The sequence below is a fragment of the Bombina bombina genome, chromosome 3 (genome assembly GCF_027579735.1).
Source record: "Bombina bombina isolate aBomBom1 chromosome 3, aBomBom1.pri, whole genome shotgun sequence".
Taxonomy (NCBI): Eukaryota; Metazoa; Chordata; class Amphibia; order Anura; family Bombinatoridae; genus Bombina; species Bombina bombina.
Window position 1 is genome coordinate 1,227,969,686 of NC_069501.1, and position 16,259 is coordinate 1,227,985,944.

General features: G+C 40.7%; 1 protein-coding gene across 1 annotated transcript in view; it reads right to left on the bottom strand.

Annotated features, from left to right (window-relative positions):
• UVRAG (UV radiation resistance associated) overlaps positions 1-16,259 on the bottom strand; it is a gene marked incomplete in the record, with an annotated part of 561,854 nt that overhangs the window by 47,214 nt on the left and 498,381 nt on the right.

Genomic DNA, 16,259 nt, shown 5'->3' on the forward strand with positions numbered 1-16,259 from the left:
AATAAATGATCAATCAAAGCAGGGTTGATGGGGATGTGAACCGTTCTATCTAAATGCGCACACACAAATACACTCTTGAAAGTAATGCATTATATATATATATATATATATATATATATATATATATATATATATATATATATATATATATATATATATTAATTCCAGTGATCTTATACAGCTGTCTAGTGATTTCAACGATGAAACTAATGAAACGTGTTTAGAAAGACCAGAAGTGAATACCTTTTAACAAATAACTATACCATACTGTATACATAACGTGAAAGCTGCCCATTTATTTATACCGAACTGGGCACATTGTTAACATCCTAATTATGAAGCTGGGGATGAAAGAGGCACTTGTCACACATAGGAAACCTAAGAAGCTTCAGCACAGCAGCGTCAATAAAATACTATTTAGTGCTCACCAGCTCCTCCTGCACGATAATCGGCAAGGCAGGGACCCAGGAAAGGGACTCAATGAATGCGTTTCAAAGGCTTGCAACACAGTGTGATGTCAAAAGCCCCAACACTTACTTCGGATCCAAGAGCTGTGAAAGCAAGTAGCAACACCTCTTGTTCTGGCGGGTCAAATTCATTTCATATTAATAGCGCGTTGATCATTCAAAGCACCAGCCAATGATTGCACTGCACCAAACAGACTGTTTGTTGCCGCTAAGTATTTGAAATGACTGATTACAGTTTAAATTATGGCCAATCAGAAAAGAAAAGGCAGAATAAACTTTTACTTTAGGAAAATTCTCTGCGCAAAGGATCTGGCAATTCTTTCTGCAGACATGCTGCAGTTTCTGCGATGACATCGCAGATCGCACTATGTTCTGCCTTGGTATATAAGAGTATATCGTCGATCTGAAAAGGGAGGTAGGAGAATAGATCTCTACGACCGATAACAGAGAACCTATGAAATAGATCCCCGATAGGATGACCATAGCATTCAATAGGCAATACTCCCTTCACATCCCTCTGTCATTCACTGCACTCTGAGAGGAAAACCGGGCTTCAGCATGCTGCGAAGCGCATATCAACGTAGAAATCTAGCACAAACTTACTTCACCACCTCCATAGGAGGCAAAGTTTGTAAAACTGAATTGTGGGTGTGGTGGGGGGTGTATTTATAGGCATTTTGAGGTTTGGGAAACTTTGCCCCTCATGGTAGGAATGTATATCCCATACGTCACTAGCTCATGGACTCTTGCCAATTACATGAAAAAAATCCTTAGTAGCTTCGATATAGTATTTCAAAGCTCTTACAACATCTAAAGAATGCAAAGATCTTTCAAGAGCTTTTTAGGATTAGGACACAAAGAAGGAACAACAATTTCCCTACTAATGTTGTTAGAATTTACAACCTTAAGAAGAAATTTAAACGAAGTCCGCAAAACAGCTTTATCCTGATGGAAAAATCAGAAAAACATAATTTATGCTTACCTGATGAATTTATTTCTCTTGTAGTGTATCCAGTCCACGGATCATCCATTACTTGTGGGATATTCTCCTTCCCAACAGGAAGTTGCAAGAGGATCACCCACAGCAGAGCTGCTATATAGCTCCTCCCCTCACTGCCATATCCAGTCATTCGACCGCAACAAGACGAGAAAGGAGAAACCATAGGGTGCAGTGGTGACTGTAGTTTAATTAAAATTTAGACCTGCCTTAAAAGGACAGGGCGGGCCGTGGACTGGATACACTACAAGAGAAATAAATATATCAGGTAAGCATAAATTATGTTTTCTCTTGTTAAGTGTATCCAGTCCACGGATCATCCATTACTTGTGGGATACCAATACCAAAGCTAAAGTACACGGATGATGGGAGGGACAAGGCAGGAACTTAAAGGGAAGGAACCACTGCCTGTAGAACCTTTCTCCCAAAAACAGCCTCCGAAGAAGCAAAAGTGTCAAATTTGTAAAATTTTGAAAAGGTGTGAAGCGAAGACCAAGTCGCAGCCTTGCAAATCTGTTCAACAGAGGCCTCATTTTTAAAGGCCCAGGTGGAAGCCACAGCTCTAGTAGAATGAGCTGTAATCCTTTCAGGGGGCTGCTGTCCAGCAGTCTCATAGGCTAAGCGTATTATGCTCTGAAGCCAAAAGGAGAGAGAGGTTGCCGAAGCTTTTTGACCTCTCCTCTGTCCAGAGTAAACAACAAACAGGGCAGATGTTTGACGAAAATCTTTAGTAGCCTGTAAGTAAAACTTCAAGGCACGGACTACGTCCAGATTATGCAAAAGACGTTCCTTCTTTGAAGAAGGATTAGAACACAATGATGGAACAACAATCTCTTGATTGATATTCCTGTTAGAAACCACATTAGGTAAAAACCCAGGTTTGGTACGCAGAACTACCTTGTCTGAATGAAAAATCAGATAAGGAGAATCACAATGTAAGGCAGATAACTCAGAGACTCTTCGAGCCGAGGAAATAGCCATCAAAAACAGAACTTTCCAAGATAAAAGTTTAATATCAATGGAATGAAGGGGTTCAAACGGAACTCCCCGAAGAACTTTAAGAACCAAGTTTAAGCTCCACGGGGGAGCAACAGGTTTAAACACAGGCTTAATCCTAACCAAAGCCTGACAAAATGCCTGGACGTCTGGAACTTCTGCCAGACGCTTGTGCAAAAGAATAGACAGAGCAGAGATCTGTCCTTTTAAAGAACTAGCTGATAAGCCTTTGTCCTAACCCTCTTGGAGAAAGGACAATATCCTAGGAATCCTAACCTTACTCCATGAGTAACTCTTGGATTCACACAAATAAAGATATTTACGCCATATCTTATGGTAGATTTTCCTGGTGACAGGCTTCCGAGCCTGTATTAAGGTATCAATGACTGACTCGGAGAAGCCACGCCTTGATAGAATCAAGCGTTCAATCTCCATGCAGTCAGTCTCAGAGAAATTAGATTTTTCCCAAATTTTGAAATAACAGTGAAAAAATGCAGTTACACTAACGAAATTTTTACAGTGTATGTAATAAGTTAGCAGAGCATTGCACCCACTTGCAAATGGATGATTAACCCCTTAATACCAAAAACGGAATAAGAAATAACAAAAACGTTTTTTAAACAGTCACAACAACTGCCACAGCTCTACTGTGGCTTTTTACCTCCCTCAATACGACTTTTGAAGCCTTTTGAGCCCTTCAGAGAAGTCCTGGATCATGCAGGAAGAAGCTGGATATCTGTGTCTGTAATTTTTGCTGTGCAAAAAAAAACACTAAAATAGGCCCCTCCCACTCATATTACAACAGTGGGAATCCTCAGGGAACTGTTTCTAGGCAAAATTCAAGCCACCCATGTGGAAAAAACTAGGCCCCAATAAGTTTTATCACCAAACATATGTAAAAAACGATTAAACATGCCAGCAAACGTTTTAAAATACACTTTTATAAGAGTATGTATCTCTATTAATAAGCCTGATACCAGTAGCTATCACTGCATTTAAGGCTTTACTTACATTACTTCGGTATCAGCAGCATTTTCTAGCAAATTCCATCCCTAGAAAAATATTTTAACTGCACATACCTTATTACAGGAAAACCTGCACGCTATTCCCCCTCTGAAGTTACCTCACTCCTCAGAATATGTGAGAACAGCAAAGGATCTTAGTTACTTCTGCTAAGATCATAGAAAACGCAGGCAGATTCTTCTTCTAAATACTGCCTGAGATAAACAGTACACTCCAGTACCATTTAAAAATAACAAACTTTTGATTGAAGAAATAAACTAAGTATAAAACACCACAGTCCTCTTACGACCTCCATCTTAGTTGAGAGTTGCAAGAGAATGACTGGATATGGCAGTGAGGGGAGGAGCTATATAGCAGCTCTGCTGTGGGTGATCCTCTTGCAACTTCCTGTTGGGAAGGAGAATATCCCACAAGTAATGGATGATCCGTGGACTGGATACACTACAAGAGAAAGGAGTCTCGCAAGAGAGAGCAGGCAATTCAGAAACTCTTCTAGCAGAAGAGATAGCCAAAGAAACAACACTTTCCAAGAAAGTAGTTTAATATTCAAAGAATGCATAGGTTCAAAAGGAGGAGCCTGCAAAGCCTTTAAAACCAAATTAACACTCCAAGGAGGAGAGATTGATTTATAAACAGGCTTGATACAAACCAAAGCCTGAAGAAAACAGTGAATATCAGGAAGTTGAGCAATCTTTTTATGAAATAAAACAGAAAGAGCAGAGATTTGTCCCTTCAAAGTACTTGCAGACAAACCTCTATCTAAACCATCCTGAAGAAACTGTAAAAATCTAGGAATTCTAAAAGAATGCCAACAGATTTTATGAGAACACCATGAAATATAGGCTTTTCAAACCCGATAATAGCTACTGAAGGGAATGATTGAGACTGAACGTTTCGGCACGCAGAAACCAATTTCATTTGTCTCTTGTTTGTTAGATAAATCTATCTGGAAACCTAAAAAGGTGACCCTTGTCTGAGGAATCAAGAAACTCTTTGGAAAACTGATCCTCCAACAATGTTGATTTGTGTGAGATTCTGCTAAATGAAAAGATTGAGCCAGTACCAAGATATTGTCCGAATAAGGAAACACTGCAATACCCTGCTCTCTGATTACAGATAGAAGGGCACCTAGAACCTTGGAAAAGATTCTTGGAGCTGTTGCTAGGCCAAATGGAAGAGCGACAAATTGGTAATGCTTGTCTAGAAAAGAGAATCTCAGAAACCGATAGTGGTCTGGACGAATCTGAATGTGAAGATATGCATCCTTTATGTCTATTGTGGACATTTAATGACCTCGCTGAACAAAAGACAGAATAGTCCTTATAATCACCATCTTGAAAGTTCGGACCCTCACAAAGTGATTCAAAATTTTCAGATCCAGAACGGGTCTGAATAAATTTTCCTTCTTCGGGACAATGAATAGATTTGAATAAAAATCAAAATCCTGTTCCAGAAGTGTAACCGGTACAATTACCCCTGAAAGCACCAGATCTGAAACACATTTCAGAAAAGCCTGAGCTTTCACAGGATTTGTTGGAACGTGAGAGAGAAAAAAACCTTTTCACAGGAGGTCTTATTCTGAAACCTATTTGATACCCTTAAGAGAAAATATTCTGAATCCAATGATTCTGAACGGAACCTGCCCAAACGTCTTGAAATCATTTCAATCTGCTCCCCACCAGTAGAACTAGATTGAGGGCCGCACCTGCATACAGTTTTGGGGGCTGGCTTTGGTTTCTTATAAGGCTTGGATTTATTCCAACTCGAAGATGGCTTTCAATTGGAACCAGAGTCCTTAGGAGAAGGAGTGGTTTTCTGTTCCCTATTCTGACGAACTTGGAACCAAACAAATTATTACCCTGGAACGATAGAGATAGTAACCTAGATTTAGATACCATGTCAGCATTCCATGATTTGAGCCATAAAGCTTTTCTAGCTAAAATAGCCAAAGACATAGATTTAACATCAATCTTGATGATATCAAAAATAGCATCACAGATAAAATGATTAGCATGTTGAAGCAAACGAACAATGCTATGCAAATCAGAATCTTTTTTCACGCTGTGCTAAGCTATCCAACCAAAAAGTTGATGCAGCCGCAACATTAGCAATAGAAATGGCAGGTCTGAGAATATAGCCAGAATATAAATAAGCTTTTTTTAGATAAGATTCAATTTTCCTACCTAAAGGATCCTTAAGAGGTATAATCTTCCATAGGAATAGTAGTACGTTTAGCAAGAGTAGAAATAGCCCCATCAACCTTAGGGACTTTTTCCCAAAACTCTAATTTAGCCACTTGCAAAGGATACAACTTTTTAAACCTTGAAGAAGGGACAAAAGACGTACCAGGCTTAGACCACTCCTTAGCAATCACATCAGAAATAGCATCAGGAACAGGAAAAACCTCAGGAGTAATCAGAGGAGGTTTATAGACCGAATTTAAATGTTTACTGGATTTAATAAGAGAGGACCAGGCTCCTCAATATTCAAAGTTATTAACAATTCTTTTAACAAAAAACGAATATACTCAATCTTAAAAAGATAAGTTGATTTATCAGTGTCAATGTCTGAAGTAGGATCTTCCGAATCATAGAGATGCTCATCAGAGGTGGATATATCAGTATGTTGTCGGTCATTACAAATTTCATCAGTATAACGAGACGTTTTAAAACACCTTTTCCATTTATTTGAAGGTGGAATAGCAGCCGTAGCCTTCTGTATCGCATCAGCAATATAATTTTTCATATCAACAGGGATATCATGTACATTAGATATTGAGGGAACAACAGATACTGTACTAGCACTAATAGAAACTTTTTCTGCATGCAAAAGCTTATCATGACAAATGTTACATACTACAGCTGGAGATATAATCTCCACTAGCTTACAACAGATACACTTAGCTTTGGTAGAACTGTGTTCATGCAGCATGGTTCCTGCAGCAGCTTCTGAGACAGGATCTTATTAAGACATCATGTAAAATGTAAAAGAAAAAATAACGTTTAAACAAAAAACATAATTTATGCTTACCTGATAAATTTATTTCTCTTGTAGTGTGTTCAGTCCACGGGTCATCCATTACTTATGGGATATATTTTCCTTCCCAACAGGAAGTTGCAAGAGGATCACCCAAGTAGAGCAGCGATATAGCTCCTCCCCTCACATGTCATATCCAGTCATTCTACCGAAACAAGACGAGAAAGGAGAAACTATAAGGTGCAGTGGTGACTGGAGTTATAATTTTAAAATTTAGAACCTGCCTTAAAAAGACAGGGCGGGCCGTGGACTGAACACACTACAAGAGAAATAAATTTATCAGGTAAGCATAAATTATGTTTTCTCTTGTTAAGTGTGTTCAGTCCACGCAATATCAATACAATTGGTACACATCGTTCTATTGGGCTCCACATTGGCTTTTGAACATGATGAACAAACAGTTTCCTCTGAATCAGACATGTTTAAACAGACTTAGCAATGAAACTAGCAAGCTTGGAAATCACTTTCAATAAGTTTACAAGCAATATAAAAAAACGCTGCAGCGCTTAAAAAATACAGATATAATTAAACAATTCTTAACAAGAAGTGTATTATTAGCAGAGGATTGCACCCATTAGCAAAAGGATGATTAACCCCTCAATACCCAAAACGGATAAAACAGATATCAATTAAGATTTAACGCTTTTAATCACAGTCAAGCACACTGTCACAGATCTGCTGTGACTGATTACCTCCCTCATAAATGAATTTTGCAGACCCCTGAGCTCTCTAGAGACGTCCTGGATCAAGGAGGAAGAAGCAGGAAGACTGTGCTAGAATTTTAACTGCGCAACAAGGCGCTAAAACAAGGTCCCTCCCACTCCTATCACAACAGTGGGAGCCCTGATATAACGGTTTCCATGCAGAAAATATATGTTAGCCATGTGGAAAAAAATCATGCCCAAAGAGATTTATCACCAAAGTACCTCAAAAAAACGAATAACATGCCAGTAAACGTTTTATTAAAAAACAACATTTTCCAATGTCATGCAAAGTTATCACTAAGCCTGCTACCAGTCGCTACCACTGCAGATAAGGCTTAAGTATTATTTCAGTTTTAACAGTATTTTTTCAGTCAAATTCTAGTCCCTAGAAAATAACTCGACTGCGCATACATTTATCAGCCTGATACCAGTTGCCACTACTGCATTTAAGGCTGTACTTACATCATACGGTAACAGCAGTATTTTCAATTCCATTCCCAGAAAATAAAGTACTGCACATACCTCATTTGCGGAGGACCCCGCATGCTATTCCCAGTTTCTGAAGTTACCCCACTCAGAATGTCGAGAACAGCCAGTGGATCTTAGTTACGCCTGCTAAGATCATAGAAAAAAAACGCAGGCAGTTTCTTCTTCCAAATACTGTCTGAGATAGAAAAACAGCACACTCCAGTGCCATTTAAAATAACAAACTTTTGATTGAAGAATAGATAAGTAAAAACTCCAGCTCCTCTCGCGACCGCCTTCTTTGTTGAGGGTTGCAATAGAATGACTGGGTATGACATGTGAGGGGAGGAGCTATATAGCAGCTCTGCTTGGGTGATCCTCTTGCAACTTCCTGTTGGGAAGGAGAATATATCCCATAAGTAATGGATGACCCGTGGACTGAACACACTTAACAAGAGAAATATCTTATTTCCACATATAGCAGTTTCAGGAATGGGAAAGTAAAATAAAAAAGCAAATAGAATAGCCCTCTGAGCATAAAGAAGGCAAGGAGCATATAGAAAGTGGGGTAAAATAAAACAATTTTTTTGTGCCAAGTATAACGCACGACGCAAAAGGAAGTATATCAATTTTTTGCCGCCAACAAACATCCGGAAATTATGCGCCATAACAAACAGAACTTTGCGCCAAACAACCTAGCGTCAACCAAGACGCAGGAAATGACGAACTTGCGTCATCATAGACGCACATTCGCGCAAAAAAAATCTTGCCCAAGAATGATGCAATAAATAACAGCATTTTGCGCCCTCGCGAGCAAAATTTGCCCGCAAGTTTTAAAAAGAAAAACAAGTCAAATTGAAAAAAAGACTATGCCCCAGGTAAGACAAAAACTTTACTAAAACATGATTCCCATATTGAAACTGCCAGACTGCAAAGGGAAATACACATAGACCTGACTCATGGCAAATATAAGTAAATACATATATTTAGAACTTTATATAAATACATAAAGCGCCAACCATAGCTGAGAGTGTCTTAAAATAATGATACACACTTACCAAAAGACACCCATCCACATATAGCCAAACCAGTACTGAAAAAATCAGCAGAGGTAATGGTATAAGAGTATATCATCGATCTGAAAAGGGAGGTAGGAGATGAATCCCTACGACCGATAACAGAGAACCCTTGAAATGATTTCCCGGTGATACCCTCTTCACATCCCTCTGACAAACACTGTACTCAGAGGAATTGGGCTTCAGAATGCTTAGAAGCGCTTATCATAGAAGAAAAAAAAAAAAAAAAAAACAAGCACAAACTTAATTCACCACCTCCATAGGAGGCAAAGTTTGTAAAAAAAATAATTTGTGGGTGTGGTGAGGGGTATATTTATAAGCATTTTGTGGTTTGGGAAACTTTGCCTCTCCTGGTAGGATTGTATATCCCATACATCACTAGTTCATGGACTCTTGCCAATTACATGAAAGAAAATCCGGACGCTCGCCTTAGCCGAGGACGACTATGTGCTAACATGATGAGCTTAAAATGTCCGACGCGTGAGGGAACTATAGGAAGACTAAAGGGACACGAGCTAATACAATGAGCGTTAACACAACGTGTGCAACAGCGACACGCAAAATAAAAACTAAGCGCGACAAAAAGCAAAGGGAAAAATGTAAAGGATCTGTCCCAGGGCCATATATATTAGCAAATATATATATATATATATATATATATATAAAAAAACTAAAAAAGTGCCCATAACAAAAGTTTATAAAAGATACTCACCAATAGACACTCGTCCGCTAGCAAACAAGCAGCAGAAAGCCAAACCAGCACTGAAACAAAGCAGCAGAGGTTATGGAATAGGAGTATATTGTTGATCCATAAAGGGAGGCAAAAGACAAGTCCCTGCAACCAATTATGGAGGGTTTATAACAAATAATTCCCATGTGGTAAAAAAGAATCACAAACCACATACCATATATATCTCTCTGACAAGCACTGTACTCTGAGGGGAAACCAGGCCTCAAAATAGACAAAAAAAACCATCTGAAGAATCAAATGCACATCTTTCTTCAACCACCTCCAGCAGAGGCAAAGTAAATACTGAGGTATGTGTGAGGGGTTTTATAGAGCTCTTGGGGTTTAAAAATCTTTACCTCCTCCTAGTGGTAGAGAAGAGTAATTCCCAAGAGTAATGGATCGTAAACTCACCACCAGTATTAAAAAAAACATAATTTATGCTTACCTGATAAATTTATTTCTCTTGTAGTGTATCCAGTCCACGGATCATCCATTACTTGTGGGATATTCTCCTTCCCAACAGGAAGTTGCAAGAGGATCACCCACAGCAGAGCTGCTATATAGCTCCTCCCCTAACTGTCATATCCAGTCATTCGACCGAAAACAAACAGAGAAAGGAGAAACCATAGGGTGCAGTGGTGACTGTAGTTTAATTAAAATTTAGACCTGCCTTAAAAGGACAGGGCGGGCCGTGGACTGGATACACTACAAGAGAAATAAATTTATCAGGTAAGCATAAATTATGTTTTCTCTTGTTAAGTGTATCCAGTCCACGGATCATCCATTACTTGTGGGATACCAATACCAAAGCAAAAGTACACGGATGATGGGAGGGACAAGGCAGGATTAAGCGGAAGGAACCACTGCCTGAAGAACCTTTCTCCCAAAAACAGCCTCCGAAGAAGCAAAAGTATCAAATTTGTAAAATTTTGAAAAAGTGTGAAGCAAAGACCAAGTCGCAGCCTTGCAAATCTGTTCAACAGAGGCCTCATTTTTGAAGGCCCAGGTGGAAGCCACAGCTCTAGTAGAATGAGCTGTAATCCTTTCAGGGGGCTGCTGTCCAGCAGTCTCATAGGCTAGGCTTATTACGCTCCGAAGCCAAAAGGAAAGAGAGGTTGCCGAAGCTTTTTGACCTCTCCTCTGTCCAGAGTAAACAACAAACAGGAAAGATGTTTGACGAAAATCCTTAGTAGCTTGTAAGTAAAACTTCAAGGCACGGACTACGTCCAGATTATGTAAAAGACGTTCCTTCTTTGAAGAAGGATTAGGGCACAACGATGGAACAACAATCTCTTGATTGATATTCTTGTTAGAAACCACCTTAGGTAAAAACCCAGGTTTGGTACGCAGAACTACCTTATCTGCATGAAAAATCAGATAGGGAGAATCACATTGTAAGGCAGATAGCTCAGAGACTCTCCGAGCCGAGGAAATAGCCATCAAAAACAGAACTTTCCAAGATAAAAGAATAATATCAATGGAATGGAGGGGTTCAAACGGAACTCCTTGAAGAACCTTAAGAACCAAGTTTAAGCTCCACGGGGGAGCAACAGGTTTAAACACAGGCTTAAATCTAACCAAAGCATGGCAAAATGCCTGGACGTCTGGAACCTCTGCCAGACGCTTGTGCAAAAGAATAGACAGAGCAGAAATCTGTCCCTTTAAGGAACTAGCTGATAATCCTTTGTCCAAGCCCTCTTGCAGAAAAGACAATATTCTAGGAATCCTAACTTTACTCCATGAGTAAGTCTTGGATTCACACCAATAAATATATTTACTCCATATCTTGTGGTAGATTTTCCTGGTAACAGGCTTTCGTGCCTGTATTAAAGTATCAATGACTGACTCGGAGAAGCCACGCTTTGATAGAATCAAGCGTTCAATCTCCATGCAGTCAGTCTCAGAGAAATTAGATTTGGATGATTGAAAGGACCTTGTATCAGAAGGTCCTGTCTTAGAGGCATAGTCCATGGTGAAAAGGATGGCATGTCCACTAGGTCTGCATACCAAGTCCTGCGTGGCCACGCAGGTGCTATCAGAATCACTGATGCTCTCTCCTGTTTGATTTTGGCAATCAGTTGAGGGAGCAGAGGAAACGGTGGAAACACATAAGCCAGGTTGAAGAACCAAGGCACTGCTAGAGCATCTATCAGCGTCGCTTCTGGGTCCCTGGACCTGGATCCGTAACAAGGAAGCTTGGCGTTCTGGCGAGATGCCATGAGATCCAACTCTGGTTTGCCCCAACGATGAATCAACTGAGCAAACACCTCCGGATGGAGTTCTCACTCCCCCGGATGGAAAGTCTGACGACTTAGAAAATCCGCCTCCCAGTTCTCCACGCCTGGGATATGGATTGCTGACAGGTGGCAAGAGTGGTACTCTGCCCAGCGAATTATTTTTGAGACTTTTAACATCGCTAGGGAACTCCTGGTTCCCCCTTGATGGTTGATGTAAGCCACAGTCGTGATGTTGTCCGACTGAAATCTGATGAACCTCAGTGTTGCTGAGGCCAAGCCAGAAGAGCATTGAATATCGCTCTTAACTCCAGAATATTTATTGGAAGGAGTTTCTCCTCCTGAGTCCACGATCCCTGTGCCTTCAGGGAATTCCAGACTGCACCCCAACCTAGAAGGCTGGCATCTGTTGTTACAATTGTCCAATCTGGCCTGCAAAAGGTCATACTCTTGGACAGGTGTACCCGAAACAACCACCAGAGAAGAGAATCTCTGGTCTCTTGATCCAGATTTAGCAGAGGGGACAAATCTGTGTAATCCCCATTCCACTGACTCAGCATGCATAATTGCAGCGGTCTGAGATGAAGGCGCGCAAATGGCACTATGTCCATTGCCGCTACCATTAAGCCGATTACCTCCATACACTGAGCTACCGAAGGGCACGGAATGGAGTGAAGAACACGGCAAGCATTTAGAAGTTTTGATAACCTGGACTCCGTCAGGTAAATTTTCATTTCTACAGAATCTATAAGAGTCCCTAAGAAGGAGACTCTTGTGAGTGGGGATAGAGAACTCTTTTCCTCGTTCACTTTCCACCCGTGCGACCTCAGAAATGCCAGAACTATCTCTGTATGAGACTTGGCAACTTGAAAGCTTGACGCCTGTATCAGGATGTCGTCTAGATACGGAGCCACCGCTATGCCTCGTGGTCTTAGAACCGCCAGAAGTGAGCCCAGAACCTTTGTAAAGATTCTCGGGGCTGTAGCCAACCCGAAGGGAAGAGCTACAAATTGGTAATGCCTGTCTAGAAAGGCAAACCTTAGAAACCGATGATGATCTTTGTGAATCGGTATGTGAAGGTAGGCATCCTTTAAGTCCACTGTGGTCATGTACTGACCTTCTTGGATCATGGGTAGGATGGTCCGAATAGTTTCCATTTTGAAAGATGGAACTCTGAGGAATTTGTTTAAGATCTTTAGATCCAAAATTGGTCTGAAGGTTCCCTCTTTTTTGGGAACCACAAACAGATTTGAATAAAAACCCTGTCCTTGTTCCGTCCGCGGAACTGGATGGATCACTCCCATAACTAGGAGGTCTTGCACACAGCGTAGGAATGCCTCTTTCTTTATCTGATTTGCAGATAGCCTTGACAGATGAAATCTCCCTTGTGGAGGGGAAGCTTTGAAGTCCAGAAGATATCCCTGAGATATGATCTCCAACGCCCAGGGATCCTGAACATCTCTTGCCCACGCCTGGGCGAAGAGAGAAAGTCTGCCCCCTACTAGATCCGTCGCCGTATAGGGGGCCGTTCCTTCATGCTGTCTTAGAGGCAGCAGCAGGCTTTCTGGCCTGCTTGCCTTTGTTCCAGGACTGGTTAGGTTTCCAGGCCTGCTTAGATTGAGCAAAAGTTCCCTCTTGTTTTGAAGTGGAGGAAGTTGATGCTGCACCTGCCTTGAAATTTCGAAAGGCACGAAAATTAGACTGTTTGGCCTTTGCTTTGGCCCTGTCCTGAGGAAGGGTGTGACCCTTACCTCCAGTAATGTCAGCAATAATTTCCTTCAAACCAGGCCTGAATAAGGTCTGCCCCTTGAAAGGAATGTTGAGTAATTTAGACTTCGAAGTCACGTCAGCTGACCAGGATTTAAGCCATAGCGCCCTACGCGCTTGGATGGCGAATCCGGAATTCTTAGCTGTCAGTTTAGTCAAATGAACAATGGCATCAGAAACAAATGAGTTAGCTAGCTTAAGTGTTCTAAGCTTGTCAATAATTTCAGTCAATGGAGCTGTATGGATGGCCTCTTCCAGGGCCTCAAACCAGTATGCCGCCGCGGCTGTGACAGGCGCAATGCATGCAAGGGGCTGTAAAATAAAACCTTGTTGAATAAACATTTTCTTAAGGTAACCCTCCAATTTTTTATCCATTGGATCTGAAAAAGCACAACTGTCCTCAACCGGGATAGTAGTACGCTTTGCTAAAGTAGAAACTGCTCCCTCCACCTTAGGGACCGTCTGCCATAAGTCCCGTGTAGTGGCGTCTATTGGAAACATTTTTCTAAATTTAGGAGGTGGGGAAAAAGGCACCCCCGGTCTATCCCACTCCTTGCTAATAATTTCTGTAAGCCTTTTAGGTATAGGAAAAACATCAGTACACACCGGTACCGCATAGTATTTATCCAGCCTACACAATTTCTCTGGTACTGCAACTGTGTTACAGTCATTCAGAGCAGCTAATACCTCCCCAAGCAACACACGGAGGTTCTCAAGCTTAAATTTAAAATTAGAAATCTCTGAATCTGGTTTCCCCGAATCAGAGATGTCACCCACAGACTGAAGCTCTCCGTCCTCATGATCTGCATATTGTGACGCAGTATCAGACATGGCCCTTACAGCATCTGCGCGCTCTGTATTTCTCCTAACCCCAGAGCAATCGAGCTTGCCTCTTAATTCTGGCAACCTGGATAATACCTCTGACAGGGTATTATTCATGATTGCAGCCATGTCCTGCAAGGTAATCGCTATGGGCGTCCCTGATGTAATTGGCGCCATATTAGCGTGCATCCCCTTAGCGGGAGTTGAAGGGTCTGATACGTGGGGAGAGTTAGTCGGCATAACTTCCCCCTCGTTAGAATCTTCTGGTAATATCTCTTTTATAGTTAAAGACTGATCTTTACTGTTTAAGGTGAAATCAATACATTTAGTACACATTCTCCTATGGGGCTCCACCATGGCTTTCAAACATAATGAACAAGTAGTTTCCTCTGTGTCAGACATGTTTAAACAGACTAGCAATGAGACTAGCAAGCTTGGAAAACACTTTAAACAAGTTTACAAGCAATATAAAAAACGTTACTGCACCTTTAAGAAACACAAATTTTGGAATAACAGTGAAAAAAGGCAGTTACACTAACAAAATTTTTACAGTGTATGTAACAAGTTAGCAGAGCATTGCACCCACTTGCAAATGGATGATTAACCCCTTAATACCCAAAACTGAATAATAAAACACAAAAACTTTTTTTTTTTTTTTTCCCCCCAAACAGTCACAACAACTGCCACAGTTCTACTGTGGCTTTTTACCTCCCTCAAAAACGACTTTGAAGCCTTTTGAGCCCTCCAGAGATGTCCTGGATCATGCAGGAAGAAGCTGAATGTCTCTGTCAGTATTTTTAGCTGCACAGAATAACACTAAAATAGGCCCTTCCCACTCATATTGCAGCAGTGGAAAGCCTAAGGAAACTGTTACTAGGCAAAAATCAAATCAGCCATGTGGAAAAAAACTAGGCCCCAATAAGTTTTATCACCAAACATATATAAAAAACAATTAAACATGCCAGCAAACGTTTTAAAATACACTTTTATAAGAGTATGTATCTCTATTAATAAGCCTGATACCAGTCGCTATAACTGCATTTAAGGCTTTACTTACATTAGTTCGGTATCAGCAGCATTTTCTAGCAAATTCCATCCCTAGAAAAATATTAACTGCACATACCTTATTGCAGGAAAACCTGCACGCCATTCCCTCTCTGAAGTTACCTCACTCCTCAGAATATGTGAGAACAGCCATGGATCTTAGTTACTTCTGCTAAGATCATAGAAAACGCAGGCAGATTCTTCTTCTAAATACTGCCTGAGATAAACAGTACACTCCGGCACCATTTAAAAATAACAAACTTTTGATTGAAGAATAAACTAAGTATAAAACACCACACTCCTCTTACGACCTCCATCTTGGTTGAGGCTTGCAAGAGAATGACTGGATATGACAGTTAGAGGAGGAGCTATATAGCAGCTCTGCTGTGGGTGATCCTCTTGCAACTTCCTGTTGGGAAGGAGAATATCCCACAAGTAATGGATGATCCGTGGACTGGATACACTTAACAAGAGAAATTTATAACAGTAGACTTGACTAATTTTAATCTATTATGCATACGAAATCTATCAGGTCTAGCTTTCCATCAGTGTTTAGTAAAGATAAAGGCCTGAAATTTACTATCCGATTGCTTCCCTGGTTTAGGTTTAACTGTGATATGCGCGGCCAACATCAAGGTCGGGAAACTATTTAGGTTGGGGAATATATAACATTGGTCTGGATCCTGCTGTTGACAAAAGTTTGCCTCATATTAGGCAGCATGACCCTGCATTGTTATCAAGAACTAGTAAATTGATAGCAAATTTCACTCACTTTTCTCACAATATAACCTATTTGATGTTGGAGATTACTGTATTCCACAGCCCTTACTCTTGCATTTACCACTTATTTTGTATTCCTTCGACATTAATTCTGGTCTCAAAGAAAGGTGACCATAAG